Genomic DNA, 17,226 nt, shown 5'->3' with positions numbered 1-17,226 from the left:
AGAAAAAAAAAATGTGGACAAAAGGAGGGTTAAAAAAAAAAAAAAAAAAAAAAAAAAAAAGCCACACATATGAAGTTTTATTCACATTCACTAAGAAGTCTTGACAACAGATATAATATGTGCCCAGATTTTCCAATCTAAGAGAGCCTCAGGTATTTCTTGAATAAGCTTAAGTCCATGACCTGCAGAATCCTGAAGACTGTAATATAAGTTAGCACTTGAATCCAGTGCAGAGATGAAAGCATGAGCTAAAGTTACTGAATACAACCCTCAAAGAGGTTGTAGTCCTCCTCCACTGCAGAAAAGGATAAACAGATCTTGTCACTTATCACTGTACCCTAGCTCTGCCAAGATATGCACATTTACTTGTGCCTACAAAATTATATTGCTGTTCCTTCAGGTCTGAGTCTGTGATATGTAAAATACCAGAGATACATAAAGTTTCCAAAGTAAAGTAAGGAATAAATTGCAAGTACTACCCCATCACTTTTCTTCCAGGAAATCCCAGGGACAGGTTGTTCAAATAGATCAAAAATCCAGGTGAGAGCAGAGAAAAAGATTGGAAATACATTATTTTAAAACAGATTTATTTTGCTGCTCCTATGGGGTAATATGAATATGGCCCCTGAATATAAATGGGCATGTTCTCACCCTCTCATTCTTCACCTAAGTAGTAACAAAACATTAGGACTGGCTACGTTACAGTCTAATATAATCAGTTTTGCTGTTCTCCCAGAGGGAACCTTTGGAAATAGCTTTTTCCTTCAACGAGGAAGAAAATACTGTTCATCCATCCCGAGCTGTCATTTCAAACTGCCATGGTATCTTCCAGTTCCAGTTTCTATTCCTTCTCTTGCTGTAGAAACACTGAACTATTCTGCTTGCTATTGGAAAAGCCAGAGGTTAGGGACTTTGCCAGATCCAAACTGATCTTGTAGATAACTAAGTGGGTCTTAGGTAGAATTTTGGAGAGCGCTTTAATTAGAGCAGCTCTGAGAGCTGCTCTAATTAAAGTGCCCAGAATGTCATGTGTATCAGCATCCCCATGCTGAAAAATGGCGGCGGGGTGCTTTAACTAAAGCTTGTTGAACGAGTTTTAGGTAAAGTGCCCCTGCCGCCATTTTTCAGTGCGGGGATGCTGATACACATGATGCTGGAGCACCGTCTGCTGAAGCACGGTAATTACAATGCTCCAGAAGACTCAATTAATCAAGTCTTCTCTGACACACTGTAATTGCAGCATGATAAAAACCCTGTTTTTCCTTCCTGACCCTAGACCCTTTGAGTCATGTTGGTCAATAACAAGTTTCTGCCTTTAGCTTACAAGCTTACTGGTTGTTGGAATGAAATTGTATTTTCAATTCATGGTGCCTCCACCAAGTGGCTGGGTCAATACATTAATATACAGACTCTATGGCTGCCAGGACACCAACAGCTAAGTGGGATCAAGGCTCAGCTAAGTTTAAGAGGGGGCAAGCAGTCTATGGGAGGGAAAAATGAGGTTATATTGAGAAAGCAGTAAAGATAGGAGTTATGGTAAAAAGGAATGTCAAAGAAATGAATGGAAACAGAAATTAAATCTACATCAGGAAACACATTTTAATACATATACATTCTCTAATAGTTAAGTGTAGCAAACCACTGCACGCTCAAGTGAGTGGGTATAACACAAAAGTCTTCTCATAACTCTTGGTGTTGAAGCTTCAGAGCTGACTGACTAGTTGTTTGTCCAAGAGCATAATAAAATACAAGCTGTTTGCCTGATTGTTTCTGGTGTAAGTGTAGTGCCAAGACACCTCTTTGACTCTAGACTTGCTTGCCATTGCACCAGGGACTAGGACTGTTCCCTAACTAGCTGTGTAAAATTTGTCCGGTACTCGCTGTAAAGGTGTCCCACTGTAAGGGAGACTTCTCACTAAGTGGAAGAGGCCCCACAGGAACTTTAGCCCTGCCATTTCATAGGCAAGGATGTTATGTCTGAAATATCATAAGACTGGTTTAAAAATGATGAGCATTTTAAGAAGATAAGACGGGAGTTCTTTTTATTTGCCCTCTGGTGTCTGAGACTTTAGTGCGTACTTGCTTCACACTTCCAAGCTTATCTTTAAAATTCTCGTGAAAGCTACAAAGTTATTTTTTAAATGAGAGTTGAGATTTTTATGTGATTCTAGCAGCTTGGGCAGTAAGAAAAATACCAGCTGTGATACTTGTGATAAAATAATGAAAGTTAGCAACGTGGGACACCTAAGCCTTGGCATAAAGAAGCATTCTCTCTGGAGCCTCATAAATAGCATGACCTATGGGTCTGTTTATAGTGACTGATACTGCAAATACCAAGGAAATGTCCCTGTGATGGTTTTCAATAGTATTATTTACATTGGCAACAATGAGACTTCTAATGGGCCACCGGTGCAGCTCTTACAGTGGTAGCAGCTATGGAAGCTGCAGTACAGACAAGAACTTGGACATTTTTACCATTTTGTTATCTGAACTTGCCTTCACCTTCTATAATGGTGGAAATAGTGTTGTTTTGGACTTTGGTTTTAGCAAGTTCAATATTTTCTCCAAAACTCTGGATATGGAAAAGCTCTCTCTCTCTCTGTCTTATGAAAGACTCCTTATTCCTTTAATACTTTGGCTGCCTCCTTACTGTTAAAAATAGGATCCACCATTCACCGCCCACTACTTGTTGGCACAGCTGCGCTGGCAGCTGTAATATAGACATGGGGGAGGAATTTCTATCACCAGCAGTACAGTTTTAGGTGACCTGGCTATACAAAATGCCTGAGCTCTGCCTACTACTTCTGGGTTCATTTAACTCTTCTCCGGTAGTTCAAAACACTTTACTCTGTTTGACCTCTGTCTATAACTATAACTTCCATTTTGCCTGAACTAGTAATCAGTTATGAACATTAGTTTTGCCACTGTATAGACTGCCAGAATAGGAAAGGAATAAGGAACTGGATGCTTAACCAAAGATAAAGTATTTTTTTATATCCCAGGACCAGTAAATCACATGAAGCTTCCCAAAAAAACACAATTTGGAAGTGTATTTCTTTCCTTTGTATCTCCAGGAGAGCCTGATATTGAAACCTTCCAGTTTCTCTGTTAAAGCTAACACTCATTTATGCATTATAATGAGTTCTTAGATTAATAAAGACATTTCTCTCCTTCCACTGAGACTCCTTCGGAGACAGATTACCTACCAGCATCAGCAGTGGCCCTAGCCATTTGTAGCACCTCTCTTGGAAAGGCTTAGTTCCATTCTGCCCTGGATATATGCACTGTGATATATTGTTTTCTTAATAAAGGCAGGTACAAATAATCTTTCATAGAACAGCTGTTTTCTTCTTGGCTTCTTTTAATTTCCACACCAATATTTTTCCAGGGGATCATTGTTTACTTGCAACCTTTGACAGGTTTTACATGGTAGGAATACTGTCTCATTGTGATTTTAGTTGCCTTCATTTCCACCCCCCTCCCCACCTCAGCTGTTATAATTATGTCTTAAACACAGGTGTCCTTCAACGTTCTGGAGTAGCCAGATTTTGAATTAACCTACTAGGTGCAGACACATATATGTCCTCTATAGCTAACAGCAAAAAGAAGCTGAGCAAAACAGACCTGTTGGGTCAGGTAGAGGATATGACAGAGGGCATTTGATTTTACATACAGTGCTGAACATCATCTTTGCTGGCAACTCTTCCTGAGAGTGACTGGCACTGTCACAGAGGGAGCTGTCATTATACATTATCTGGGACTAGATGTCTAGTTTCCTTTCTGACAAACCAGCTTTGCATTTTTTATATGCTGTATCAAGACTGTCCAGCTGGTGGCCCATGAACTGCATGTGCCCTCCCTGCCCCAGCAGTTAAAGTATAGCCACCGGGTTCCTGCCTGACCACCACTACCCCTGTTGCTCCAGCCAGTCTCTAGGCCTCTGCTTCTTTGGGTAGATGTGATATCTTTTATTAGAGCAATTAAATAGCTGGAAAAAAGTTCTTTGCAAGCTTTTGGGCATAAACCCCCTTCCTCAGGCATTGGGAAACTGCTGCTGTATTACATCCTTTTAAAATGAATTTATTATTTATTGGGTGAAACACATCCTTGCATGCATTTTAGTAATAGTTAAGGGTTTGCTGCCATCTGCAGTTGAAACCTAGTATTAATCCAGGTTTACATCAGCAATTTGAATGCTGCATCAGAATACTCATTTAAAAGGAACTTTCAGATCCAAAATAGAGTACTGAATAAGTTGGTCTGAAGGCATCTCATTCTGACTTGGATTGCAAGACCTCTTTTTAATAGAATAAAGACTTAATGTCAGATGTTAACAATTTTGACTACCTTGTATTTGACCTCCATGTTTTTTTTAAATTTTATTTTCTTCTATCTTTAAGGTGCTGGTTCAAATTCAACTCAAATAAAAATCATTAACATCTGATGGCATCTGTCATCCATGTGAAATTAGCCCCATTTCCAGGGGGCTAATTAGCACCAACACAATAAAAGACAGTGCCACATCTGCCATCCTCACATGGAGTCATTTCCACAGAATCCAGGGATGGAGGGGACCATTTTTATACAGCTTTTCATTTCTTGTATTGCCATGCAGAACAGCAATTCCATTTTACCCCAGCATCCAGAAAGGACTCCTTATGACCCCTGTGGGATGTAGGATATCCAGAGAGCCTCAGTGACAACCACAGCTTAATATTTTTGTGTTCTTTTTCCATGTACATAGAACAACACAGCTGGAAAGAATTATTCAAGCAAATAAATATGGCCCAGGGATGTAAATATTGTTTTAAAAGTTATCCATTTAACCTACTGTAATTATATCGGTTAATCCATTTACTGATAACACAGCAGCTCAGACAGGGCTGCTGCTGGGAGCCACTTAGGCTCTTTTTGGGGGCAGGGAGTGGTAAGCTCTTCCAGACAACACAGCTCACTTGAAGCTGTGGGCTGGGAGGAAGGGAGCACCTGTGAACAAGCAGCTAATTGCTTAATTGATGAGCCATTAGGATGCCCACTGTTTTCCCCTTTAACTTCATAGGCAAGGGAGGGTACTAGTCCCTGCTCCCTCTCCCCTCCTGCCTCCCTCTCTCCCTCCTGCCTGGTCTGTCACCTTCCCATTCTTGTTGGGGCACCATGCAACTTCCCTTTTCCCTGTTCCCTGCCAGACTGTGCCCTGTTCCACGCTAAAAGATAACTGGTAAACTATCCCGTTATCACTGGGTTTATTGGCTACATAGTAGGGCTTTGCAAAATTTCGCTGGTAGTTTCATTTCGACACTGTTTCGACTCATTTCGAGCTCAAAACAGTGAAATTGAAATGAAACAGAGCTTCAAAACAGCTTTGAAATAAAACAAGTCAAGTCGAAATGTTTCAAAATTTTTAAAATGTTTCAAGTTTCGAAGCTCAAGCTGGGCTTGCCTGCAAGGAAACAGAAACTAAAGTAAGGAGAGGAAGGGTGAAGAGCAGGGAAGGGGAGGAAGGAGTGCTCTCATTATTGACAGTGTAGCTGGCCAGTGACTGTTATCCCTCCCTGAGGTCCCTTCCAATCCCAGTGCTCTGGGGGAGGGATGGAAAAACTGCATAGAAGACAGCATTGTTTGAACTGCCCCGCTTTCTGCCTTGGTGCCAGTTACTGAGCTGTGTGTTCCAGTTTTGCCTGTCAGCAGCCAGAGGTGCAGGGCCCCAGAACCCAGAAGCCCCTGCACCGATCTCCTTTACAGCTGGCAGGCTTTGTGGCCTCAGCAGGGGCTATCATGCCTGCAGCTTTCACCCTGCTGTGCCTTAACACACACAGTGTCACCCATGTCACAAGTTTTGCTTGTCCACAGCCCGAGGTGCAGTTTCCCAGAACCCCCAGCACCTATCTCCTTGAAACCTGGCAAGCTCCATGCCCTCAGAAGGGGCTACCATTTCTGCAAGTTTCATCCAAATCAGGCCAGAAATGACAAAGTTATAGGTTGTTTTGAGCTTCCCGATTATAGCCTATGGGTGAAACGTCAAAACAGTGAAACTGTTTTGACGAAATTAAATGGAACAGTGGTTTCAAATTGAAACAAAATTTGAAATGAAACGCTGTTCCATCAAAATGTCAAAATGCAAGTTGAAATGGAATGGTGCCGTTTCACACAGCCCTATTAAATGATTAATCATTTAACCTTTCACATCCCTAGTGTGGCCTTCATATTCTTTTATTAAAACACCTTGAAGTTGTTATGCTGTAAGTCTTTATGAGGGCAACCTCTTAACAAGAAAAAAAAAAAGATATGAACATGAAAGAGGTAACGTACATATAATTACACTGCTACAAGGGGAAGGTTTTTAAATGCACTTGATATGTTTGCAACTGTTCAAAAAGTTCCTGTAAACTAAAATTAATTTCTCAGCAAGTGACGTAGCAAGTAGTTCTTTGAGATGTTCTGTATTGGAAAGGGAAGCATCAGTTTCCACAGTCTTAAAAAGTCCCTTTGAATGTGATGAGCTGTACAAACCATTTAAGAAATGCTATCACCAGCACATCTAACACAATGCATTTACCTGTTAAATAGATGACTAACACATTGAATTCTTTTGCTGTCCTAATCTTTCCTGTGTAAGCATAAACTGAGTTTATAGTAGGGTTACCCTATTTGCGAGTTTTCCCAGACACGTCCTCTTTTTGGGTCTTCCCATCTCCGTCTGGGTGTTTTTAAAAAATATCAGCAAATACCCGGGATTTTGCCCTGCTTCTGCTTTGCCGGCACTTCCTGGCTTTCCCTAGCAAGAAGCTGCTTGGGACTCAGGGGGTGGGGTGGGCGCAGGGCAATTGGAGGCCAGGGTATTATATGCTCTGTGTGCAGGCCCCAGCAGCTGCAGGCTGGTAAGTCTGTGCGTGTATGTGTGTGCATGTGTGCACACATGTGTGCATGTGTGTGTCTGTGCACCTGCCAGTGCTGAGGCTGCAGCAGGGCAGGGGGCGGGGTACAGGGTCCCCAGTCACATAGTCCTTCGCCCCACAGGTGTCCTCTTTTTTGAAACTGGAAATATGGTAACCCTGTAGTTTAACTGAAGTCAGTGGAACTGTTCTAATTTACAAGAATGAAGTGTCTGGCCCTCTAGTTTAATGTTTCACAAATGCCATATTTGTTTGCCTATCACATGCAGCTTTTTCCCAAAACAGCCATCTAAATTGGCTGAGTTGTGGATGTTTTAAGCAAGGAAACTGATTCTGCACCAAAACAGAGTCATAGCAATGCTGGTAGGAGTCTGTGCTGAGCACTGCTCAGCCAGAGCTGAACCCTCCGGATGCATGGAGCAGGGTTGGAGTTTTGGTGTCATCATTGCTTCCTCTTTCTCTCCTGCAGGATCAACACAGTTATGGTTTAACCTCTGAACAGCTGCTGCCAAACTAGCAGAAGCTGCGTTGATAGAGTAGCAGGGAGAGGAGTGACACTGACAGTGGCTCTGTGTGGCTGGAGGGTTCAGCCATGACTGAGACAGTGCATGGTAAGGAAGACTTTTTAATTTTGTTCTGATTTCCTAGAAGAAGGAGGGTGTCTTATTCAGGGGTGTCTGGCATGCAACTAAATAAAGTTCTTCACTCACAATGAGAAATATACCACTTGTATGCATGGTGCTTCAAGTAACACTTAGCTTTCTTTTTTATATCCTGTTGGTGGGGTTCAGTGGTAGAATCCTTGTCTGACATGTGAGTAGCTTGGGTTCAGTTCCCAGTTTTCATGTAACTACAGCAATAGAGGTACTGAATGTCTGGATTTGGTCTCGCCTTTGGATACTGTCTCAATGGTGTAAAGGGAGGACGCAAAGTCTAGGCAGCCCCCATGCTCTTGCCTAGTCGTATGCATCAAAGTCTTAGTGACCTCTCATGCATACACCATGATCCAGAAGGATCAATGTTTGCCTACATCTTCTTATGAGAGTTTATGCTCTTTTGACCAATTTGGAGCACTTAATGTATCAAAAAGTATGATAAAAGCATATTATCACAGTGATTAGCATGAACAGTTTAATCATTATGTAAATTGCTGACTTACGTTTTGCAGTGTGACAAAAGCAATGTCAAAATTTATTGTGATAAATGAAAACTGTGACTTAGTCAGAGGGCACAAAGATGCAAAAAGAGTACTTTAATTTTGCCAGCGCATCTTTTCCAAAGAATGCTTACACCAGCAATCTAAAAGTTACCGTAAAGGGAAGCAGTTTTCAGTGTTGAGTCCAAGGTCAAAAAAAGTAAGGCATGGTCAATTCTGCTTTAGGAAATTACAGTACTGTAGGTTGTTTCAGGGTGTTAGGAAGACATGGATGGTTTCTGGCTGCTGGGATATGGGACTGATTAAAACTCTTGCTTAGGATGTCTCAATCACCTTCCTATTCTTGGAAACACTTCATTATCCCTATGTACATCTTGTCCAAGGAAAGGGAATTAGAGTCAAGAGAACTGGGTTTTATTACTCGCTATGCCATGGATTTGTGACCTTGATCAAGATGCTTAAGTCACTTTAAGTGTCTCATTTTACCCATTTGCAATATGGATTTAATAATATTTATGGGATAATGATGTTACGAGGTCATTACTGCTACTAATACTACTGGAGTTGTTGTTATTTATTAATACCTGGAAACTGCTTTGAGTTCCTTGGAGGACAGACATTCTTGAAAACCAAAGTGTTGATATGTCTTGTGTCCTTTCATTCGTATATATGGGGTGAGTATACTTGCAATATAGAGTAGATAGTCTTTTCTGTAAAATTGCACTAGCCATTTACCATAGTAAAGTTGCAGTGTGCTGAGTATTAAGACATATAATTCAAAATATACTTCCATAAATAATATAAACTAAATACTATTTTAGTCACGCGGTATAGTGTGTTTAACAAGTCTAAAAATAGAGGGCAAATATGAAGAAATATATCATGGCTTATATTCTGTACTATTCCTCCTGAAAATCAGTAAATATTACATTTGTTCCAAACCTTGTAAGGGCTAAAGGAAATGCTATTTTATCTTATCCTAAGCTACAAAATGATTGGGTATAAACTTCCCAAAGTTCAGAGATGCTTAGATCTGGGGGTTGCTGCTGTCCATTACAGTGTGAAGACTCGGCTATAAAGTAAACCAAAATTGCTTGGAAATTCAAATATATTCAAATCCAAGGTTTTGATTTAGGCCAAGATTTTTAAGTTCCTCTGGAAATAGAGCTATAACTTTTCTTTCATGTGATTCCCTTTCCATATACAGATGCAAAACTTAAAAAATTCTGAAATACTCTATTCATCCAGTAGACAAATGCTGTTTAAACATGTGTCTTGGGTGGTCAGCAAAGATATTATGAGAATGGGTTGAGTGCTGATTCACTTCTGTACAGCACAATATGCCAAAATGCTTATGGTTTTGGTGGTCTATCAAGATGCTGACTGTGCAGTTGCTACTGTGCAGTCATTTAGTACTTGGCTAACCAAGTACTAAATGACTGTGTAGTAACCAGTGTTACTGCACAGTAGCGTCCCGGCATGGTTGCCTAGTGACACTAACAGTACCTTGTTACTACTGTACAGTAGCATCATGTCACGGTTCATGCCCAGTGATGTTACTGTGCAGTAGTAATGAGCTACTGTGCAGTAGTAACAAGCTACTGTGCAGTAAGTGTCTTGTGTAAACTCAGCCAGTGTTCATACCCAGGGCTGAGTTGTTTAAAACAGAGGCCCATCAGACTTGGTATTCAAGCCCTGTTGTTCCCTGCAACCTTAGAATTGGAAATTCCTCGGCCTTGTAGAATCCAATATTGCCAATTCTGGTATTTTCTTTGCAAGTGACAGGATTTTGTTTGGGGCAAGAGTAAGATTCACGAAGATGTGAAGAGCTCTAGCTCTCCAGATAATTATGTATATCTATCCTTACCACATTGTTATGGGCCAAATCTTTGAGAGGCTTGATCCCACTTGCAGGTAGTTTGGGAAAGGTGTAACAGGATGGTCAGGTTAAACCAAGCTGACCAGCACTGTTGGTATCTGCTCGAGCAATGCCAGGTAGAATACCCAGCTTGGTTTCCTTGGTATATTAGACACACAAAGAAACAAAATTATGGGTGAAAACTATAAAGATTTATTAAGGACAACAGGGAATAAAAGTAAAGGAGAATAATAACAACAACAGGATCAAGCAGTTTTGGGACATGCAGGGAAATGATATAAATCAATGAGAACAATATGTTACTGAACACAGCAAATGGCATCAAGCCAAAGAATCAGTCACGTTGATCTTCAAGGAAATTCGCTCCAGTTAAGGGAGCTGAAGATCACTTTAGTACTGTTCCTCACTTGTACAGAAAGCCACAGGGCCATATTCAACAGACCCACAACTCCAGACACAGCCAGACAGCACAGCTGCAAGACTTAACTATAACAGTTTCTTTAACCATGAACAAATACTGGTGACAAAAACAGTCATGCCTACAACATAATCCTTTGCTGGCTGGTAAGGCCAGCATGTGTTACTGAAACATAGGTTTAGACCTTGGAGTTTTTCAAGACAAGACAGTGACCACATCTACATGAGATGCTAACAATGCAGTAGCCCATGACTACTGCATGGTAGCGTTGTGTGGCAGGAAGCGTGATGCAATGCTATTGTGCAGTCAGCGTCATAAAGCAGCCATTACTTGGCATGGCTGCACAGTAATTATAGACATTTAGTACTTGTTTATACAATGTTTATAAGGTGTCTGTGCCTAGTAGTTTATACAACTACCAAATGACTGTGCTGTAATGACCTCACTGTCATTGTCTTGTTCAGACACGGCCAGAGATGAACAAATAGGGGAATTTTCATGGGACTTGTTTTTGAGAAAAAAGGAGTCCTTTCTATCGAGCGTAAGTAAATTTAGTTGTTTGTTGCTTGTTAATTTGTAGGTTGCTGAATTTATGTTGGGCTGTGTTTTGTGAATAGCCCACTAGTGACATTGCAGTCAAATGCACAGATCTCCCTATCTTTGATCAAAGCTGAGGGACAGTTGACTGTTCAGCCTAAAGGACGGGGAAAATGGACTAAAGAAAAAGACTAAAAAAGCCAAGCAGCCAGTAACCAAAGTAGTGAGTGAAGAGCAATAAATGGCTGAATCTGAGCTGATTTGCCCTGGCTAAGGAAGGGTTAGTCCTTGTTTCCTGGGGGCAAGTTACATTTTTTGCCTGTGACTTGGCTTGATCATAACTTGTAGTTGGCTTGAGGGTGGTGATTAGGACAAGAGACATTACAACTGAATGAGTTAAAAAAGCTCCTGCTTTTAATTCCAGTTGCAGGATATTTAATTGCTGAGGCTGAACAAGAGACAGTTTTATCCTAAGCAAAAAGGTTAAGCTGAGCAGCTGAGTACCAGGGTGGCTCTGCAGAGAGAGAGCAGGGAATAGAGGAGTTTGTCACTGTCAAGCTGTGTTATACTTTGCAGAAGATGGTAAATGACCAAAAGTTCTTTTGCCAAATGAAGAAGAGAATAAGGAAAGAAGAATTTTGAAAGAACTGACATATGAAATCACAGGCCGATAGTAAGTATTTTTAATATCTACCAAGCCTGCCAAGGCAGTGGAATACCATGTGATTACAAAAGAACAAATGTAGTACCTCTATCTCAAAAAATAGGAGGAAATGAGCCCATTTGTCTGACACTAATAACATATAGGGGGTTGGAACAAACTTTGGAGGAAAGAATAATGGACCTAGATGTAAATGAGATAAGTCAGGGTTACTAAAGGTAGTTTGTGCCAGACTAACCTGATATGTTTCTTTCCTATGCTCACAGATTTCCTGGACAAGAGAAAATGTGGTACATTTAATTTATTTGGACATCAGGAGGGGATTTGGTATAGTACCACCTAGGAAATTATTATTTTAAGGTAGGGAATAGTAGATAAATTGTGAGAAGGAGTCAAATCCATTTATGACATTAATTATATGATGTGGTTGCCCAACATAGCAGGGAACTGAGCTCTATGACTCCCAAGGTCTTTTCCATTCTTATGCTTCTGTACTCCTAACGATTTGAGCAGAGCAATTAGCTGAGAAGCTACAGCAAAGTATCACTATTTTCAGAAATCAGTGGTGTTAAAGATCATGAATTCCTTACAGGTTCTTTATGGTTTTGACATACTAAAAGAAGAAACAAGTTTTTCATAGCTGTTGGCCTTTTGACATGAGGAGTTTCATGGTAAATGGGAGCTTTCTGCTTCAGCCTAAGGGAAAGACTTCCATTTCTATCCATCTTGATCAGTCTCCAGCTGAAGAATTAGTGTGGTTGCTGTTTTTGACAGGAGATAGACAGGTCTGTCTATGGAGATCCCTTCATCTGAGCAGCAGATTGAATCTGAAATGGGAAAATCTCTTTTAACAGTCCAATCACCCCTGTCCAGTCCAGTTTTTTACAAGAGTTGGAGCTTGCTAATGAGTTATTAGGGTCTGGGTGTCTTTCTGAATCTAAATGAGAAGGTAAAACCACAACATACATTGACTCATTCAGACCAAGCTGAAAATCAAATTTCTTTTTGAGTACAATGCTATATAGCCTGGAAAACTAGTAAGCTGTCGTCTTATAACTTAGTCTGTATATAGCTTGGTGTCATTTATTAAAAATTTGCAATTAACTTTGAATATTTTGGATGTTGAAAAATTCCCCAAGTTTGACCATTTCTTTTCTTACAATACAATCTCTAGTACTTAGGAGTTTGATGAATCCTTAGTTTGCGATAGTGACCATGACCCTTCAGATTCTACAAAAAAAAAATCTTAGGTTTTTTTAAAATGCAGTTTCTAGCCCTTTTTCTTTCCTAGTTATAAAAACATGAAGTAAACTAATGCTGAGTGTGGAAGGAATGAACAGCTAGGCCAGATCCAGATGTGCAGGAACATGCAGTTTCTGGTGTTGCAAACCTCTTTGTGGTGCCACAAACCACACATATTGCACGGTAAACCATGCCCTGTGCTGCTAATTTGCAGTGCTGGGGCAAAATATGCTACTGTGATTTCCTGATTGCATAAAACCCCCCTGAGGAAAAAAAGCATTATAAAGCATGCCAAAGTGCAGTGTGCTGGGACAAACACGGAGACAGGAGAGCTTCCTTCCAGCTTCCTTCCCAGGGAGCTGCTTTCTCCCCCTTCTTGGGTCATTCTACACCCCAGCCACCTGCTCCATGGCTGGCTGGGGTGCAGTATGCCTTGAGCTGGGGGCTCTACATCCCTCCGCGTGGGGGCTCTGCAGTGGAGGCTTTGTGCTGAGGCACACGGAGACAGGGGAGCATCCAGCACAGGGCTGCCTGCTCCCCATCTCAAGGCACTCTGAGCCCCACTCTGAACCCCACCCCATAGGGTGCCTGAGCGTGGGGTCTCTGCAGCTTGCAGAGGTGAGAGAACAGCATCTCCAGGCTGCTTGTTCTCATCTCCACGTGGCACTTCCTGGCTGGCTGGGGCACAGGGTGCCACAGTGTTGGGGCTGCCTTTTGGCTAGCCCTGCCACTCTGTGCCCCAGCCAGCCCCTCCTGCAGCACATAGAGCAGGGGGGACAATGTGTCCTGTGGCAAACCACATGAGCAGGGGCATGCACTGTGGCACAAATTTGTGCTGCTACTATTTGTGCTGCTGGAAATGCACACCCCTGCTCATGTGGATGTGGCTCTAGACTCCATTTTTGAAGTGGGAGCCTGAAGAGGAGAGCCAGAAAAATCCTGTCTTGTAAAAGAGGTCTGACAGTAGTGTTCTAAGTCACACTAGACTTCAGGAGTGCTATAGCAATGTTTGTGACCATTGCTGCAGAACACTACTGGTTTTTAAAAAATAATATAAAAACGTGTATGCTATCTATACCCATTAGCACTGGGACCACCTTTAAATGAATCAGGCACAGAATACTAATATGCATCAAGTGCTAATGTGACATTGAAGTCTGAAGTGTCATCTGAATAGAGCAGTGTAATACATAATTTTGGTAAGGGATGTGGTGATGTGTTTAACAGGATTAAATTATATTTATTTTCCTTTCAGAATAAATTATAAATGTCACAGTTCAGCACAGCTGAAGAAAAAAAAAAAAGACAGAATTAATTAGCCGGTTACCAGAGAGAGCTATCACCCTTTCTGCAAGGGAATGAAGTGTTTTGAAAGAGCACTAGAAGCGTCCCTCACTGTACTTGACCTTTCTAAAGATGTGGCAGACAACAGATTGATGGGTAAGTGACTACACTAAGCTGACACAGTAGAGATAGGATATACTTCAGGAGTGAGGAAATGCCCAAGTAGCAACAGAAACGACATTTTTATAATTTCTGTTTTGTGAAGAGGTTATAAAATATCCTTAGTTAAGGAGGAATTGATTTTCTAATATTTTGCCTTGACTTCATCAAAATTGAACCAGTCCCTTTGAAGTATCAATGGTGAAAGCTTATGACAGGTTTTTACAAAAAATTTGGTGTATGTAAAGTGGCAAAGATGGTTGAAGCAATGCCCTTGGGGAAATACTGTGCGATCATATAAATATTTTCCTAACTATTTTGGTTAATGTTTATTTCAAAATAATTTAATATGTAAATTCCCATATGTGTTCACACCTACTAGTCTTGTAAGAAATGAGGCATTTGGTTAGATTTAGAGGGTTTTTTGAAATAATGTTATTCATTATTAAAATGGTTTCTTGTGTTGTTATAACTGAGTTCATAAATTACACAGAGTACTGAATTAGGGGAAACAGATAGGAAAATATCTGAGTGCATTTTGGGTTCCAACCTGGGAGAAGCTGGAGGCGTTTTCACATTCATTAATGAACGCTGCACATTTAATTTAGTACTTGCTTAATGAAACACTAACTAAATGCGCAGTAACTAGAGTTTATGTGCAGTAGTGCCAACAAATGCCTCTTTAATGATGCTACTGTGCAGTAGCATGTTAGCATTGTCCATGCTGTGATACACTACTGCACAGTGCTATTAGGCTACTGCGCATTAAGTGTCTCGTGTAGATGCACCCACAGAGGAGGGAATGGAAGACATTACAGAAGGGTCTAAATTGATGAAGAAACACAGCCAACTTAACAGGCTAAAGACTGTTCCCCAAATAAATCCATTCTGTGTTGTCCTGTGTGATATATGTGGATCAAAATATGGGCAGCCAGAGGAGGTAATGAAAATTACCTGGACTGGGCAGTAGCTATATAGGAAGATCTGTGTAGCTGGCAAGCTCTGTCAATCCTTGCACTCAAGTGAGACATTTTTATGGAATATGTTTTCCAGTACTTGAGACTGCCCTTCACCTTAGAGTTGTACAAAACTGTAGATTTCAACCACTTGAAGAAGAAGTCATCAGTAAGAAGGGAAAAAAAAGCATCTCAGCTGTGTGGAGAAGCAGAATGACTGTGACTCAGTCAGGCAACAAGTGTGTGGGTCTCTAAATCCTACTCAGCAGAGACAAAACTGACTGTGATCTCATAGGGACATGAGTACTTAATCATCTAAGTAGCATTTCAGTCCAAAACTGGGGACATTTGTAGACAACATGAGGGTTTAATTCTCTCTAAATTGAAGCGGTGTTTTTTTAAAAACACCGCTTCAATTTAGGGAGAAATAAATCCCCGTGTCATATATGCTCGTGTCGGAGCCCAATCCTTACCCGCCTCTCCAGCAGCAGGGAGGGGAGAGCAAGTTGCTGGTGGGTAGAGCGGTCCCTGAACTGCAGGTGGGGTTGGTGCTTCCCGCCGCGGGAGCAGCATCCCCCCCAGGGTGGCACCTGCCCACAGGCACCCAGCTCGGCCAGCCTTGGGGGGCACCGCAGCGGTGGAGGGAAGCCCCAGGCCCCCACACAGCTCAGGCAGGCAGGCAGGCTCTGGGGGTGGAGGGAAGATCAGGCTTGCTGCTTTTTTTTTTTCCCCTTCTGTGGATCCTGCCTTCTTGGGCTGTTTCTGGGCTGCCTGCCTGGTCTGCCTGCATAGCTCCTAAGCCAGAGGGAGTCCGGTGCTTCCCTCTGCTGCTGTAGGGTAGGAAACTAAAACTCTTCAGAGGTGTTTTACTTTGCAGCGCACCAAAGTCATTTGCTGTGTTCCAAAGTAATTTAAGGCGCATTACACCGCTGAATGTGCTACAGTGGCTGGAATTAAAGTGCAATACGCTGCTGAATGTGCAAACAGCAATGCCATTAAAGTGGTGCAAAAGGCATTTAACCTGCTTGAAGCCCACTAAAAAGTGTCATCTACAAAATGGCCTGAGATCCTCAAAATCCCCACTTAGCTAACTAGAGATACCAAAAGTCTGTAGGCACCTCAGTTTCTAACATTAAAGTTCCCAAGTGACCTAAAGCTCTGGGAATGCCCTAAAATGCCTCAGTTATGTGAGTCTTGAGCAGCTCAAGACTGATCTGACACCTAAGCTCTGTCAGGATCCACAACCAGATGTCTTTTGACTATCTTGCTTACATCTCTTTCCAGGAGATGTTCTCAGAGCTGGATTCAGTCTCATGCAAACAGAGAAGTGGCAGTAGGACCCTTTGATTAAAAATGGGTAACAGCACGACCTGGTCCTTCTCTGTTCCACTTTATTTTAAAGTAGCCACAACTGCTTTTTGTGAGAGGCCTGATGCTGCCACTGCATACTTAATGTGCTCTGAAAACAACCACAGGATTGAACCCTCAGGGGATTTACGCCAAGGACTGACTAGTTCCTGGACTCCTGGTTGAGCTGAGGTCAGGTGCCAGACTGCTTATTCTTGGGTAACTCTGGGCATGTGCAGAAGCAGAACTCTAAGTGATCATGGAATTTCATATTTAAACAAATGAGATGTCTAGTGAGTTTAGGTACCTACAGGACTAGGTGTTGCCTGAGTAGGCATGTACTAGGTTGGCTGGCAGAGGCTTGTAGCAGACTGCGCACATTCAGCTGTAGCACTGTGCAGGCTTGCAAGGGATATAGCCTAGCTGCTGCTAGGCTGTAGGCATTTGGGAGTGATTTTGGGATGCCTAGGAGGATTGGGCCAGTTGAAAGATAAATAGCTGGCCACAGGAAGTTAAAAGGCTACCAGGGAAAGGAGCTGGGGGAACAGAGACTCCTGGAGTGACACAAAACTAAGAGTGGATAAACTGAGTGAGCTATTTCTCAGGGTCTGGGAAGAGACCTAAGGCTATGAGGTTGGTGGCAGTTGTACCACCACAGGACTGGAGTCAGAGTCAGCTGTAGAATGAAGACAGT

Source organism: Gavialis gangeticus, unplaced genomic scaffold (genome assembly GCF_001723915.1).
Source record: "Gavialis gangeticus isolate Ggan-Ray unplaced genomic scaffold, GavGan_comp1, whole genome shotgun sequence".
In the NCBI taxonomy this organism is placed as follows: Eukaryota; Metazoa; Chordata; order Crocodylia; family Gavialidae; genus Gavialis; species Gavialis gangeticus.
The sequence above is the reverse complement of the archived record's forward strand: the minus strand, read 5'-3'. Positions refer to the sequence as shown.